Raw genomic sequence first — 15,204 nt, 5'->3', positions numbered from 1 at the left:
CAGATGGAGCCAGGATCCTGGTTGGCAGCAGCGAGTGCTGTCACTGGCATGTCTGCATTACACTGGACTAGACAAGACCATGGCAGGGCATGGACCCAACTGACACAGATGGTATTTACGACCCATCCATCTTGACAACTGGTCGCAACAGTGATCATGTGACGGTGTAAGATGCTCTCTTCAAGCAACAAGACAAAGTGCAGAAATTTAAACTACAAACTTTCTAGAAGACCCACCTGCTGTACATATTCAGAAGTTTCTGAGAGACAGAACACCAGAGCCTGCTTTTTGTTGCACTATTCTCTTCTTGCTGCCCTAAATGACTCACCACTGCAAACACATCAGCACACAAACATTGAACTAATATACTGGGTGTGCTTCCTGCCAAAACGTTATCCTGGCTATTGCTGTGGCATGCCTACGCAAACAGAAATAATCACTGTTTTGAGACAAAAAACACACATCTCTGGTTCATGAAGTGCTAGACGGGCGGGGTTCTACACCACCTCTCTGAGTAAGACTTCATCTGTCTTGCACACAGTACGAACAATATATCAATGTCTAATCAAATACTTGCTTTTATAAGAAAAAGAAGTATTTTATTTCTAACTCTACACATGCAAAGAAATAAAAATAATTGTATGTAGTAATACATTCATTCCCCTTGAGGTTGGGGCTCCACTATTCATCAAGCAAATCATTGTCCCACCCTCTACCCTGTAATATGTTTTTGGTTATTCCCCCTTCACTAGTAACCAGAGAATGCGTACTAGTAGGCCATACTCAAAATGTCTCATTTGACTCTTTAGTTATTGGTCAAACGTGTCTATATTGCTGTAGCACTGTTGTCAGTGAGTCCCCCATGGTGTGACAGGTCCAATTCCTATTTTACCACCTGCAGCGGTGCAGCCTGTGCCCCCACAATGGGCTTTCTTCAGTTCAGATGTTATTCGTTGAAGATGAGCAATGCACAGTTCACACAGCAGGCTTTCTCCTCTGAGCAGCTGCTCCCGTTCAGCCAACATCGAGTAAGGCACTCTCCCTAACATGGATGGTATTCTCAGCTCCCGACTGGAGCTCCAGTGAGGGTGCAATGTATTTTGCAATCCTCGGGGAAGCAGTCAGGTGCAGTTGGTGGGCTTGAACCACTGGTCACATTAGTGGTCTCCTCATGTGGGCCACAGTCCAATCACTTGGCCACAGTAGTACTGCCAGTGCCTTCTGGCATATGGGGTTGCAGAGTTACTCACAATTAGATGCAGACCCTTTCTGTGTGATTGCCCTCACTACCCTGGCCGGTTCTGCAACACGGAGGCCCTGATCTTGAAGGGCATATGTATCAAACTCCTGTCACAAATAAGTTAAACTTAGGCCTCCTCTGGCGGATGTACGATGGTACAACGCGTGGTATTACCACGCGTACCATTACAACGCGTCTTTTACAATGCAAGTCGTTACCACGACTTGCGCTGTAGGGGTGCTGGACTTAGGAATAGGTAAATTTACTATTCCAACACCAGCCTACGTACAGTAGGAAGGTGTTGGAATAGTAAATCTACTATTCCTTATCTTAGTAACATCCGCATTGTAAAGGATGTTCCCCTCCTCGGGCATACGGGGTAATGTAGCATTCTGGTGCAGGCCTAATGCATCTCTCGCGGTGCTCTGCACATGGCTGAGATCACGGTAGCCCTCTCGAGAGACATCAAACTGCTCTTGCACAAAATGACAACACAAACAGGGTACTGCCTTTCTCCTCACACAAAACGCAGGGAGTCTACTCTCTAGGGCTCAACACTGGACCTTGATCCCACCAACAGTCCTTTCTATCTTAAACGACACACTGGTCCTGGCAAGCAGGGAGGCTGGTTTTTCCTCTGTGATGTCCCCTCACCCAACAGGTAGACTAGTTAACAGTGCCCCCCAGTCCTTGTCACAGGAAGAAGTCATGCACGGCTTCCCCTTGTTATTCAATCTGAATGGCCACTTGGTAGATGATAACATTTGGAGTCTCAACCTCCCCTTCTTATAGTTATGAGAATACTATTTTCTATAGTGCACGTATCACCCGGGGGCATCTTGATGCTGTTGAGGAGCATGATAGAGTGCAACCAACAAATATTAATACAGATGGGCTTTCGGTTGTTTTCTGAATTTATTGTAGATGGGGGTCTCACAGAGAGCTTGGGGTAACTTGTTCCAGTACCTTGGGTTCAAGATAAGAGCAAGCCTTGCCCCCAGTGCGAGTTTGACGTATTCTGGGCACACAAAAAAGGGCTTGGGTTCTTTATCTGAGATTTCAGGACGGCACGTAAGTAGTAAGTTTCTTTGGAAGTTATCATGAACGTTTGCCTCTCAAGGCATTATAGGAGAGGCAACACGTTTTAAAGTAGGATTGCTTCTTCACAGGTAGCCAATGCAGTTTACCCAACAAAGACATGGAAGGGGTGCCCAAAGGACGGTTCAGGATTAATCTTGCTGCGTTGTTCTGGACCATCTGTAGCTTTGCAAGGAAAGTCTCACCCACTTCGGCCAGCAGAGAATTCCCATAGTCCAGTCTACTGATCTCCATCATCTGGAAAGGGGTTCTGCGGGAGTTAGGGGGGAGGAAGGGAAAGATTCTGCACCGAAGGCACAAGTTATAATAGCAAGAACTGATAGTAGCAGCAATAAGGTCTTTCATAGTTAAAGTATGTTCAAGTTTTGTCCCTAAGTTTCATGCACTTTGTTTGGGCAGGGGAACTGCTCCCAGTTGGTGCGGCAACCATTCATCCGAGCAAAGTGTTGGGGCTTTCCCCATCAGCATGATCTCCTTCGTTTGGGGGTTCAGCTGGAGTCACTTCGCAGTCATCCAGTTGGAGATTGCAAGCAATCTGTCCGAGAAGCGCATTTTCTCTGATTCTAAGTTCAAGCCAACAGTGAACATAAGCTGTGCATCATCAGCGTATGAGATTATCTCAAAGCAATACTGCTCTACAATCTTTGCTAACAGAGCCATATAAATGTTTAATAGTGTTGGACTTGGACACGATCCCTGGGGTACACCCTTATCCAACTGCGTTTTGTTTGAGTAATAAGACCCAAATATGATCGTCTGTTGTCTAACTGATAGAACATTCTGCAGCCACTTTAATGCTGTTCCCTGGACACCACAGGCCTGCAATCATCCCATAAGCTTTAGGTGAGAGATGGTGTTAAATGGACCTCAGACAGATCCAATAATATCAGTACGATCGAACCTCCAACATCCATCACCTGTCTAAGGGAGTCAGTCACAGCCAGAAGTGTGGTCTCTGTGCTGAAACCCGGTTGGAAACCTGAAGGATCTAGAATTTGATTGGTTTCAAGATATGACCCCCAACTGTCTATTTATTAGGCTTTCCAATTGCTTAACCAACGGGGGAAGCAAGGATATAGGATGGTTATTACAGAGTACTAGTGGGTCTGATGTGGCGTATTTCAAAACAGTCCGTACATATGCTTCCTTCAATGCCATGGGGTTAGTTCCTGTTTGTATAGAGCAACTGAAAATATTGAGGATCATAGGGGCACAGCAAGTGGCTAGAAGAGCCATCATCTTAGGGGGACAGGGGTCATGGGGTGAGCCGAATTTAGCTGTGACCAAGGAATTTTGAACTTCCTCTAGCGTTGCCATCTGAAAACAATCCTGAGTGCTAAGGGTTTCATTTCCTTGCTCTTCTAATCTAATACTGATCTCTGAGTTCTGCAAGACAGCAGACGGAATTTGGCGTAGATGTTAGAAATCTTTTCCTGAAAGTAGACAGCTAGTGAGTCACAGAATTCCTGGGATTCCACTGGGGATGGGTGCATACTAGAGGGGTTACAAAATCCTGTACTATATTAAAAAAGGCCTTTGAGGAGTTACTATCTTGTTTGATTTGATTTATGATGAACATTCACCTAGCAGTTTTGTATTCTGATGGTATTGGGACAAGGCCTGTTTATAAAAATCCCTATCTTGGGGGTTTTCTTTCTTCACCAAAGTCACTCTATGGTTCTACATCTAGATTTTTCCACTTTTAAATCTGGCATGTACCAAGGGGCGGACTGTCGTCTCTGTGAAAGGCCGTGATTTTTAAAAGGAATTGTAGCCTCCATGCCAGTCGTGAAAGCAGAATTGAAACCTTCCAGCAGATTAGACACATCAAAATCACTATTTGGAGATTTGGGGTAGAAGGCCTTACAAAAGGAGTCAGGAGTGAGTTTATGCCATGGTCTTCTGGATTCTTGTCGTCACCCTTTATTCACTACAGGGCCCACAGGGCATGGGGTTTAACAGCGAACGTAATCATACAGTGATCTGTCCACGTTAGGCGGATTGGAGGTTTACAAATCAGATGGTCAGTGTTGGAGAAAATTAGATCCAATGAATGACCAGCCGAGTGTGTTGGGCCTTTAACTCTTTGGGTGAGTCCTAGTAATTCTGAGTTCAGTAGAAATTTCTTCATTTTGGGGTTGGTATATCCTTCCTAATCGAAGTTAAAGTCGCCAAACAGGAGAAATTGTGTTATTGCTAGGACATACATCGCTATTTGTTCTATCAATTGGTCACAGAAATTGGCCCTGGGTCCTGGAGGCCGATATATCGAAGCTCCATTCCAGCTGTCTGTCGCGGATATGTTTATCTTAAAGATCCATAATTACATAAAGCTATTGCTTATGGTAGTGATCCAATTTACATTGAGAGTGTTTTTAAAGGCAATGGCAATGTCCCCGCCCGCTTTTCCTTTCCTGTCAAGATGAATACCTTTATAACTCTCCGAAATGGCTAAATTGATCGCTGGTTGATTTGTAGCATTTAGCCATGATTCTGCTAAAAAACAGATGTCTGGGGAGTATGAGGTGATGATATCCCATATTTCAATAGGGTGCTTTGCTAAGGATTGGATGTTACATAGTAGGCAGTATTGACCGTAAGTCTGCGTGGACAAATTATGGGACAGCTTACATGGGATAAGTGCTTTGCAAGTTCCTGGGTTCTAATCAAATGCAGGCAGTCAGTAGTGTATGACAGACGCCTAGGGTTTGGGATGTTTACATTTGTTGAGCCAGCATTCCTGACCTCTGGGCTCGGTCGGGTGTTGACAGGCTTGCCTTTGTCGCACCTTCGGAGCGCCAGCTGCATGGTTGCGTTAGTGTGTCCATATGTAGTGTCAGGGGCTTAAGACTAGCCCGCTGAATAGTTCATTTCCAGACACCAAAATGTAACTTAGAGTCTGACTCTTTTGAGTTTCATGTAAGGTAGCATTGCAGGCACAGTACTGTCAAGAACTGCTACCTCAATGCATTGTTCTGATTCATGTGCACGTGAATTCAGCAAAGAAATTCAGCCGGCACACACTGTTCAGCACTAACGCTTTTCTATACGGTACCAAAGTGTGTTATTTACAAACACACTTCCAGCATGTATAGTACTTCATGCACATGCACACATACCCAGCACATGTCTTCATTGTGCATTCACTGCACAGTACCGCATACATAAACAAAGCACATACACTGATTCCACATCTAATACACCGTACTGCTCTGTCCCTGTACTGTATCCTTCTCAGGCCAACATGCATCCAGTACAGATTCACAGCTTCTGCACTGCGCAACACTCCACGTCTACCTGTTAATGTCCAAAGGTTATTAAAGCACCCAGCAAAGGAACCTTTAAAAATGTGAGTGAGCCTATAGGCCTCACTCCAGTGAGACTGTGTAAAAATGTCTTGTTCTCTACTTCTGAATACTACATGGTATGTTGCCACTATCAAGGTCATGCTGCTTAACTCTTGGTGAAGGCAGTAGCCTTCCACCGCTGTGAGGGTAGGACTTTTTGCACACCTCCTGATCCAACAAGTTTGTGAGACAGGGACAGGTCTATGTCAAGGTGCACACTTATGATCTGTCTTTATTAATGACAAAATATAAGCATTAGCGATCCACACAACAGTAAACTAGGGAACTCAGTGCAGGGAACCACTTTTTCAACAATGCAAATGACTTTTCAATCCTAACATGTATTTACAATGTGAACCCTGTGGCAACAATGACAGGAAGGTACTTTACATTGTTTAGCATTGAGAGACCTTCTACTGATCTTTATTTCATCATACAATAAAGAAACCTCCTTTTCATTGTGTACATTTATAATGTCTTTAGCATTCAGGTATTTGATCAAAGTGCTTTTCTGTATTAAAAAAGCACTAGCTTAATATTGACTTTATTAAGTGTTCTTCACAATCAGACTGTTGAACTCTTCCAAAATGCTGCATTTTGGTTGATTCATAACTGTTCAATAGCTGTTTAGAAGATTCTTAGCTAGTAACTGAAACAAACGTTGTTACAGTATCAAGACTATTCCTTCTTCTTCTAACCGCTGGCAGTGAGGATCATAGAGCTCCAATTAAAAAAGCCAGTGTTCGACTAACTCATTGACTATCCCTGTGCTTCTAAACATGCTTCTAGACATGCTGTGATAGAAGAAAGATGAAAGTGTGCTTGAAATGGTTCCCATCTTTACTGAAATGTGGTCCAGAAATTAACATGTCCCCGAAAAATATTGTTTTCCATGTGTTTTTATGATATATCTACAGTGTTGTCAGTCTGATTGATTAGTCAGTTGACACAGCTGCTGCCAGTGTGTCGGGATATTTTTTTTCACAACAACATTGTTGCTAACTAAACGGTTTTGTACTGGTCCAGCCTGTAGGTTTAGGTCCAGGCCTATCAAAATATTGGTAATGCAGTTACAATCCAGTATTTTCCTCTTCTGAAACATAGATTGAAAACTAAAAACACATTAAGAATTGAGTTAAAAAGTATTTGATAGCTTCATAAAAAAATACTGAATAATCATTAGAGGTCAAAGAGGGACAATTTCCATGTTAGAAAAAATACTGCTAATTTTTGACACGGTCTTATTGACTGAGCAGCTCTTGACTGTACCAGAATAGCAAACTATAAACAAATCCCAGTATTTCTTCCGCAAAAGGAGGTACCCAACACATGGATGAAGGAGATATTTGACCATTTATTGCAATGTAACTCCATTTTAGCTTCTGGAGAACTATCTATAGTATCCATGAGACAAACATGAGAAAAATATTTTCTCTGGACTTCAGCAGTTGAACAGCATTTTCACAGTGTGAAATCACCCTAGACCGCACCACAATTTCTAAAAGTTGGATGGTCCCTCAAAGGAATAATTGTATTGTCAGGAAATCTAACAAACCTAGTACTCCGCATCCAACAGGGATGAGGAATGTTTCCACGCATCAATGTATTCTCAGTTAACGGGAAACAATAGGAATACCCTTTCTTATCAGTAGGCCTAAATAAAAGGGAATGGGATAGGATAATAAACAACAATACTGGATATTGCCACTCTGACTCGTCACTCCCCTGGGTTTTACCTTCTGCTAGTCATAGTGAATATCTAGAACAAGACAAAGACCATTTAGTGTCTATAGATAGTTTGCTGCTTCTGACATACTAATAAAACCAATATAGCTTGGAGTCTCTCTATCTCAGGCTTTTGGTACGGCTAAAAATTCTAACACATAACAATCGTATGACAATCATTTTGATTCAATCTATGACAATTTTGAGAGGCGTGGATGTATCTACCACCAACACTGACACCATCTATATCCTTCTGGCATAAACCTTAGTAATAGACTTTCTTTCAGTATCATAAGGGATATGGAGACAGATAATTTGATACGTTCAACAGTACAAACACTCTTAACAGGCTAAGGAACATTGGGGCATATTACCAAGGGCAAGTATCGCCGCTTTTTTGGCGAATTGTGCCAAGAAAGCGGCGATACTGCTAGAGTCCTATTAACAAGGGCATTTTAAAGCCTGGCGCAAGCCCACTTTGCTTGTCGGCGATTAACATCGCTAATGACATGCAAAGTGGGCGTTCCCACGTCCAACCACATGTAAAATGTAGTTGGAGGTGGGAACACCCTATTACCTAGGCAGGAGTTGGGAGAGGGAGACCTGCGATAAACTTGTTTATCGCAGGTCTCCCAACGCCTGGTCTGACCAGGTGTTAGGGCATTGATAACATGGGGGAGTGGATCATAACGCTGAATCCACCCCCCTTATTATCAAGGCACACATTAGCGCATGAAAACAGCGTTTGTTTTCATGCGCTAATGTGCCATATTGCCGACTATCGCCGGATTTCAATTCGCCTACGTGATGTGCATTGATAATTGCGCGCTAAAACGGCGATGAAATCCGGCGATAGCCGGCGATATGGGGATGTGCGTTGTGTGTTTACTAACGCACTTCTTGGTAATATGCCCCAATAGGTGTAGCCTTTCTCTGAATGCGTCCCCTGAATATTAAAGTTCAGAACAAGTACCAGACTGTTCTCAGAATGACAAACACTGCCCATCCCATTTGAAAGCTTATTCAGCTCACTTGAACTTATTGAGCATCATGTTCCAGAAGAAGCTGTGCCTCCGGAGAGAACACGCTGTACGGCCAACTCCACTCTGATTTATTTGCATTCTTCTAGCATTAAATTCAAGCCCATCATCAATATTATCGATCTATTTTCTAAATATGCCGAAAGAAATAGGTCAGACATTACTCTTTGACAGGTCTTTTTCAGAATCCATAGTCCTTCTAGCAGGCTCCAGAAAATCTTGCCTAGGTGGTTATTATATTTTTAAGAGTTGGCATTCAGTGGTGAATCCACTCAAAATGTATGTTGCTTAAATTGTAGACATGTCATTTTGGGAACTCAGCCTCACAGAGATACTGTGCTCTTCAAAGCATTGGAAGTTGGTTCTTCCCATCTCTTTTGACCCTTGTATGCTGTGAGGTCCAAAGACACATTAGCAATTAGGGGCATCACCCAGCACTGCAAGTGCTTGTCTCATTTATGGTTTGAAAGGTCTGCATCATGGAATCTGGACATGACACGTGACTGACCATCATTTTAAAGTCCATTTTAAAGTTCAATTCAGGATTAAAGAATTCTCATGTGAGGCCAAGTGTCTCGTATATTGAGTGAGTCTAGACAAGAGTCTAGAGGCAGGCAGAAAGTTTCAATTTCCCTGTGGAATTTGTGGAATTCAACAATTCATATTTATGGCCAAATCCTTCCAATATCCAAAGATGTAATTTTCCCTTAAGGCTAAAGAAATGCACGATTATCTAATGCGGGTGGTTGTGGTCAGAAGGCGGCTTCCCGAGTATGTTTGAACAGCTTGATAAGATTTTCTACTCGATTATCAGCAAAATCAATAGGAATGGATGTATACTCTTGAGCACCGCATGGTGCCGTTCGTGCTGATTTTACAGCGCTGCTCCCTTTATCAACACTGAATTGCAGTGCAACATACATATTTTTCACCCATTGATCGTTCTCTATAAAATCTTTTTATGTGACTCCACAGAATGCTGCATAGTAAAACTCTGCATGTTCTGAGGTAAGAGTGGACTGAGACTTAGCTCTAGAGAGGATAATCTTGAGAATTTTTAATTAGAGAGCCTGTCCTTGTATGAGTGTGTCTTCTGGGAAAGAGCTCTTTGGTATAGACATATTTCATCTGATACAAGATATTAGAGTGTAGGTGAAGTATGTCAAAGGTTTGAAGTACTGACTAAAGGGAATTGGTGATAGTGTTGGGATCAGAGGGATTTTCTAGCCAAAAAGAGAAGATTTTTTTAGATCTGTCCTCAGTTTAATTAACCAGAAACGATTTTAAAGACTATGGCCCAGATGCATGAAGCTAAAAACCGCTCGCAAAGGGGCAGATTCTCAGAATCTGCCCCTTTGCGACCGGTATTTTTGCATTTGGGATGCATCATCCCAAATGCAAAAATCCCAAATAGAGAAATCGCTAAATTGCGATTATTTGCATTTAAGGAATCTCAAATTGAGATTCCTTAAATGCAATGCATGAAAGTTTTAAAAATAGCGAATTCGCTAATAGGGCACGCAAATTACTATTAAGTACAACTTCATGGTAATTTGCAAAAACTTTGAAAAATGCACTAAAGTGCATTTTTCAAAGTTTCATGTTGCACACACACATGCCCTTAGGGCATGTGTGTGCACAGATCAATTTCAGGGGGTGCAACAAGGCGTCCTTTGGACACCCGTGCACCCTTGAAATCGCAATCTCAATTTGCGATTCACTAATTGCAATTCGCAAATTGAGATTGTCTTCACTTTCATTCCTATGTGCCTCTAGGCCCGTAGGAATGAATGGGGAGGTATTCCTTAATTGCGAGTCGCAATTTGCGCGTCGCAATTAAGGAATTCTAAGAAATCGCAATTTTTTTGTGATTTCTTGATGCATTCCATTTTGCTATTCCTTAATAGCGAATCGGTATTTTTCGCTTTTAACCCCTTCGCTGCTAGGCCTTTTCCCCTCCTGTGCTAAGCCTTTTTTTGGCGATTTGGGGTAGTGCGCACTTAGGCCCCTGTAACTTTTTGACCACATAAGGTATCCACGCCAAATTTGCGTCCTTTTCTTCCAACATCATGTGGATTCTAAAGGTGCTCAGGGTTTGTGGATTCCCTTGGAGGGGTCCCAGAAATTAACCAAAATATAGTGACATTTTTTTATTTCAGAAAAATGGGAACAACGGGTTGCAAATGAAAGCCTCTGGGTTTTTCCCTGCAAATGGTATCAAAAAAGGGTTTGTGGGGCTGAAATCTCAATTTTCTCAAATTTTAGGGAATGACAGTCTTTTGTCAGAGAACCAACATTTTTCACACAGTTTTGGCATTTTTCTGGGACATAGCCTATTTTTGCTATTTTTAGAGCTTTTCACCTTCTTCCAGTTAATGGTAGAAATGAGTTTGAAAGCAATAAGGGATCCTGGAAAGCTATACATTTACGAAAAGTAGACAAAATTCTGAATTCAAAAAAGGGTCATTTGTCTAAATCCATGAAGTTTTCTTTATAGAAACTAACAGTTAAATATTGGAATAATTGAAAATTTGCTGAAAAAAACAGCCTTTTGTCTCAACGTTTTCACCTATAACTTCTTGTAATTTTGACAGCTCTTGGAAAGCAATGTACCATTACATTTGTTAGACTTTCCTGGTCATGGGGATATATAGGACTTGTAGTTTCTCCAAGAACCAGACGAACCCAGATCCAAAAACTGAGCAGCAACTTGCAATGATTTTTTTATTTACTGGGTATAGAGCACTTATTCTTGGAAAATGTATATGTGGAAAAATCGGTATGAAAGACACCTATATATTTCTGAATTGGGTACAAATTATATAGTTTAGAAACAGTATATAACTGCACATTTTCAAAATTGGGAATACTCATACTAGCATGAGAATTATTGGTCATTTTAAAAAAAAAAATTTTTTTACACAATGTCTTTCATTGGGAAGGGAGAAATGCATGAAAACTCAATTGGTAATAACAATTGATTTACAAATCTGAATTATCCTAAGTCTCCCGATAAAAACAGTACCTCACTTGTGTGGGTCGGCCTTGTGCCTGCAACAGGAAACGGCGCAAAATGCAACGTGGTCACACCTCAATTTTGCAGTTAAAAATGACCCTTTTATGGCAAAGTGCCTACCTGTAGTTTTTGCACCCTAGCTCTGCCAGCACCTAGGGAAACGTAGCAAACCTATACATTTTTGAAAACTAGACACCCAGGGGAATTCAGGATGGGGTGACTCGACTGCCTACCACCAGGTTTTGTTACCCAGAATCCCTTGCAAATCTAAGAATTTGACAAAAAACACATTTTCCTCACATTTCTGTGGTGGAAAGTTCTGGAATCTGCTTGGATCAACAAATTTCCACCCACCCAGCGTTCCCCCAGGTCTCCCAAAAATAATGGTATCTCACTTGCGTGGGTAGGCAATTTTTGGACAAAGAGACTACCTTTTGTTTTTGAGCCCTAGCTCTGCGAGCACCTAGGGAAACCTAGCAAACCTATACATTTTTGAAAACTAGACACCATGGGGAATTTAGGATGGGGTGACTCGACTGCCTACCTCCAGGTTTTATTACCCAGAATCCCTTGCAAAGCTAAGAATTTGACAAACAAAACACATTTTCCTCACATTTCTGTGGTGGAAAGTTCTGGAATCTGTGTGGATCAACAAATTTCCACCCACCCAGCGTTTCCCCAGGTCTCCCGAAAAAAATAGTAACTCACTTGCCTGGGTAGGCATAGTGGCTGCAACAGGAAAAGGTTCAAATCGTACGGTGGTGAATTTACAAAACCCTATAGCAAAACTACCTTGATTTTTTGGGGGGGCACATGAGTTTGTGGCCTGGGGCTCAGTGGCCATCTTTTGAAACTACCAAACCCAAACAGTTCTGAAAACTAGACACCCGGGGGAGTCCAGGGAGGTATGGCATGCGTGGGTCCCCCAATGTTTTCCTAAACAGAAATCCCTTCAAACCTTAAATTTAGGTTAAAAGAAACACTTTTTCATACATTTTTGGGTGGGATCTCCCTTCAGGCACAAATGTCCTACCACCCAGCGTTCCCCTTGATCTCCCGAGTAAAATGATACCTCACTTGTGCCAAAAACATATCATCCATAAACAACTTGAAAAAATCAATAGGCAAAAAGTTTTTAGTGTTCACCCTACACCCTGGAACACCAGTAAATTCAGGCAATGCCGGCTGCACCATGCCTGGTGCAACCCAGAGGTTAGAACTTTCATCGTCAAGTTTTGCAGCCGCAGGCTGCCGCCCAGCTGCCTCTTGTCTCACTACACCAACTGGAAGTCTAGCAGCCCCAGGCTGCAGCCCAGATATCTCTTGCCGCACTATTGGCACAGCAATGTCCTCCGCAACCACAGGCACATCATCCACACCAAAAGTAGCTTCATCAGCACTCAGAGTGTCTTCATCATCAGATGAAGCCATGTGTAGAGAAAACTCACTACCTGAATCTTCACCTCCCACCTCTGGCTCAGAATCAGAGTCAGTCTCTGGACCATGGTCAGAGGAAGAATCAAACAGCATTCCAACAACTTGCTGAGCAGTAATCCGGCGGCTAGCCATTATCCTTACAAATAAAGGAGTCTGCACAAACAACTCAACAACCCCAACACTGCGCAAAGTAAGATAAAAAATGTAAGCCTTTTTCACAAAAAACTATATTTAGAAAAAATATACAATTTACTTACAAGACACAACTACACTCACCAACACCTACTCTGCAAAGACACAGCAAATAGGCAATGATATCCCACTAGAAAGAAGAAATAAAAAACTTACATCTAAAGAAGGAAACATCAAAAACAAATGCAAAACATGTTTTACAATCACAACAAACAGAAACCAAACATACCCCTTTACTACACACTTTGCAAAATAAACAATTACATTACAATTGAACAAAAAAAAAGGTCTCTTACCAAACACATGCAACTACAGAAACAGCAGAACAACAGAACCACCAGTAACGGAACCGCACACTGCAACAATCTAAAGAGAAAAAAAACAATACACATTAGAAGAAACAAAAACAATACACATTACAACAGGCTATGTCACAGGGTATGTCACAAATGGGGTGTCTGTCCCCAAGGGGGGCAGAATATAAATCATTATAAACGTGGGCCCCCTGGAAGCAACCCTACGGAGGGCAGAGAGGGCAAATAAAGACACGGCAGAACATACTTTTGAAAACAAGTGGGCCCAAGGAAGCAACCCTTGGCCAAGGGGTCGCTCACTATAACAAAAAAAAACCTGGAGTCTAGTGGGCTTTTCTATCCCCCCCCCCTGGGTCCAGAAACGGTAAAAAAAACAGGCGATCTGCCCCCAGGGGGGGCAGAACAGTCTACAATATTTATAATGCCCCCTGGAAGCGACCCTTGCCCAAGGGGTCGCTTCCTTTATAAATATAATAAAATCCCTGGTGTCTAGTGGGATTTTCTGCCCCCCCTGGGACCAGACGCGGCCCAAAAATGGCTGGGGGGGGCAGACAAGTCTAAAAAAAATTAAGGGCAACTAGGAAGCGACCCTTCCCCAAGGGGTCGCTTCCTTTATAATTATACACAAATCCCTGGTGTCTAGTGGGCTTTTCTGCCCCCCCCTGGGTTCAGATCGGCCAACAAAACGGCCGATCTGCCCCAGGGGGGGCAGAAAAGTCTGAAAAATAATGTATCACACCTAAGGTAGCGACCCTTGCCCAAGGGGTCGCTTCCTTTATAAATATAATTCAATCCCTGGTGTCTAGTGGGCTTTTCTGCCCCCGCCCGGGTCCAGATGCAGGTGAAAAAATGGCCTATCTGACCCCTGGGGGGGCATAAAAGTCTAAAAAAAAATATGGGGCACTAGGAAGCGACCCTTCCACAAGGGGTCACTTCCTTTACAATTAAAAACAATCCCTGGTGTCTAGTGGGCTTTTCTACCCCCCCTGGGAGCAGATCGGCCAAAAAAACGGCCGATCTGCCCCAGGGGGGGCAGAAAAGTCTGAAAAATAATTGGGGCCAAAAAGGAAGCGACCCTTGCCCAAAGGGTCGCTCCCTACACGCAAACAAACACACACACGCAATCCCTGGTGTCTAGTGCGGCATTCCTGGTGCACGATCGCGACGCTGTGCGCGATCGTGCACCAGGAATGCCCTACATTGGGACATCAGGGGAGAGGAAACACAGTTTCTTCCCCCCCGATGCCTCAAGGCACCGAAAAAGCCCGCCCCCGCCCCACCGGAGCACCGAACACCCACCTCTGTGCTGGACGCGCTGGAATGAAATGGATTCCAGCGCGTCCAGCGCTTCCTGATGACGTCGGCGCGCTCCCCCTGGGCTGGACTGATGACGGAGCGGTTCCATCATCAGCACAGCCCAACCGATGCTGCGTCATCAGCATCAAAGGGGTTAAGGAATCGCAAAATGGGTTGTTGATGCATGTGGGGGATTATAACTAGCACTGACATTTGTATCCATTTGAGTGTGCTAAGTGCAGTGTTATTGTTCATCCTTTCACATAGATGCATACGTTTCTCTATTAGGCATAGTAGGGTCAGTGAAGTTAGAATATAGTCTATAGTCAATTATGGACCTAATCAGTTCACCTTCTGTGAGAACTCTAAAACCGTTTGAGATAATATTGTTTTTAGACCTGGAACTGGAGATCTTTGTCAACTGATATTGTAAATTGAGAGTTCCATACTTTAAATATGTTTATTTAAAACATCACATTTTTTCTTTTTTCTTTTTCTA

The sequence above is a fragment of the Lissotriton helveticus genome, chromosome 4_1, assembly GCF_964261635.1.
Source record: "Lissotriton helveticus chromosome 4_1, aLisHel1.1, whole genome shotgun sequence".
Taxonomy (NCBI): Eukaryota; Metazoa; Chordata; class Amphibia; order Caudata; family Salamandridae; genus Lissotriton; species Lissotriton helveticus.
This window is presented reverse-complemented; position numbering follows the sequence as displayed.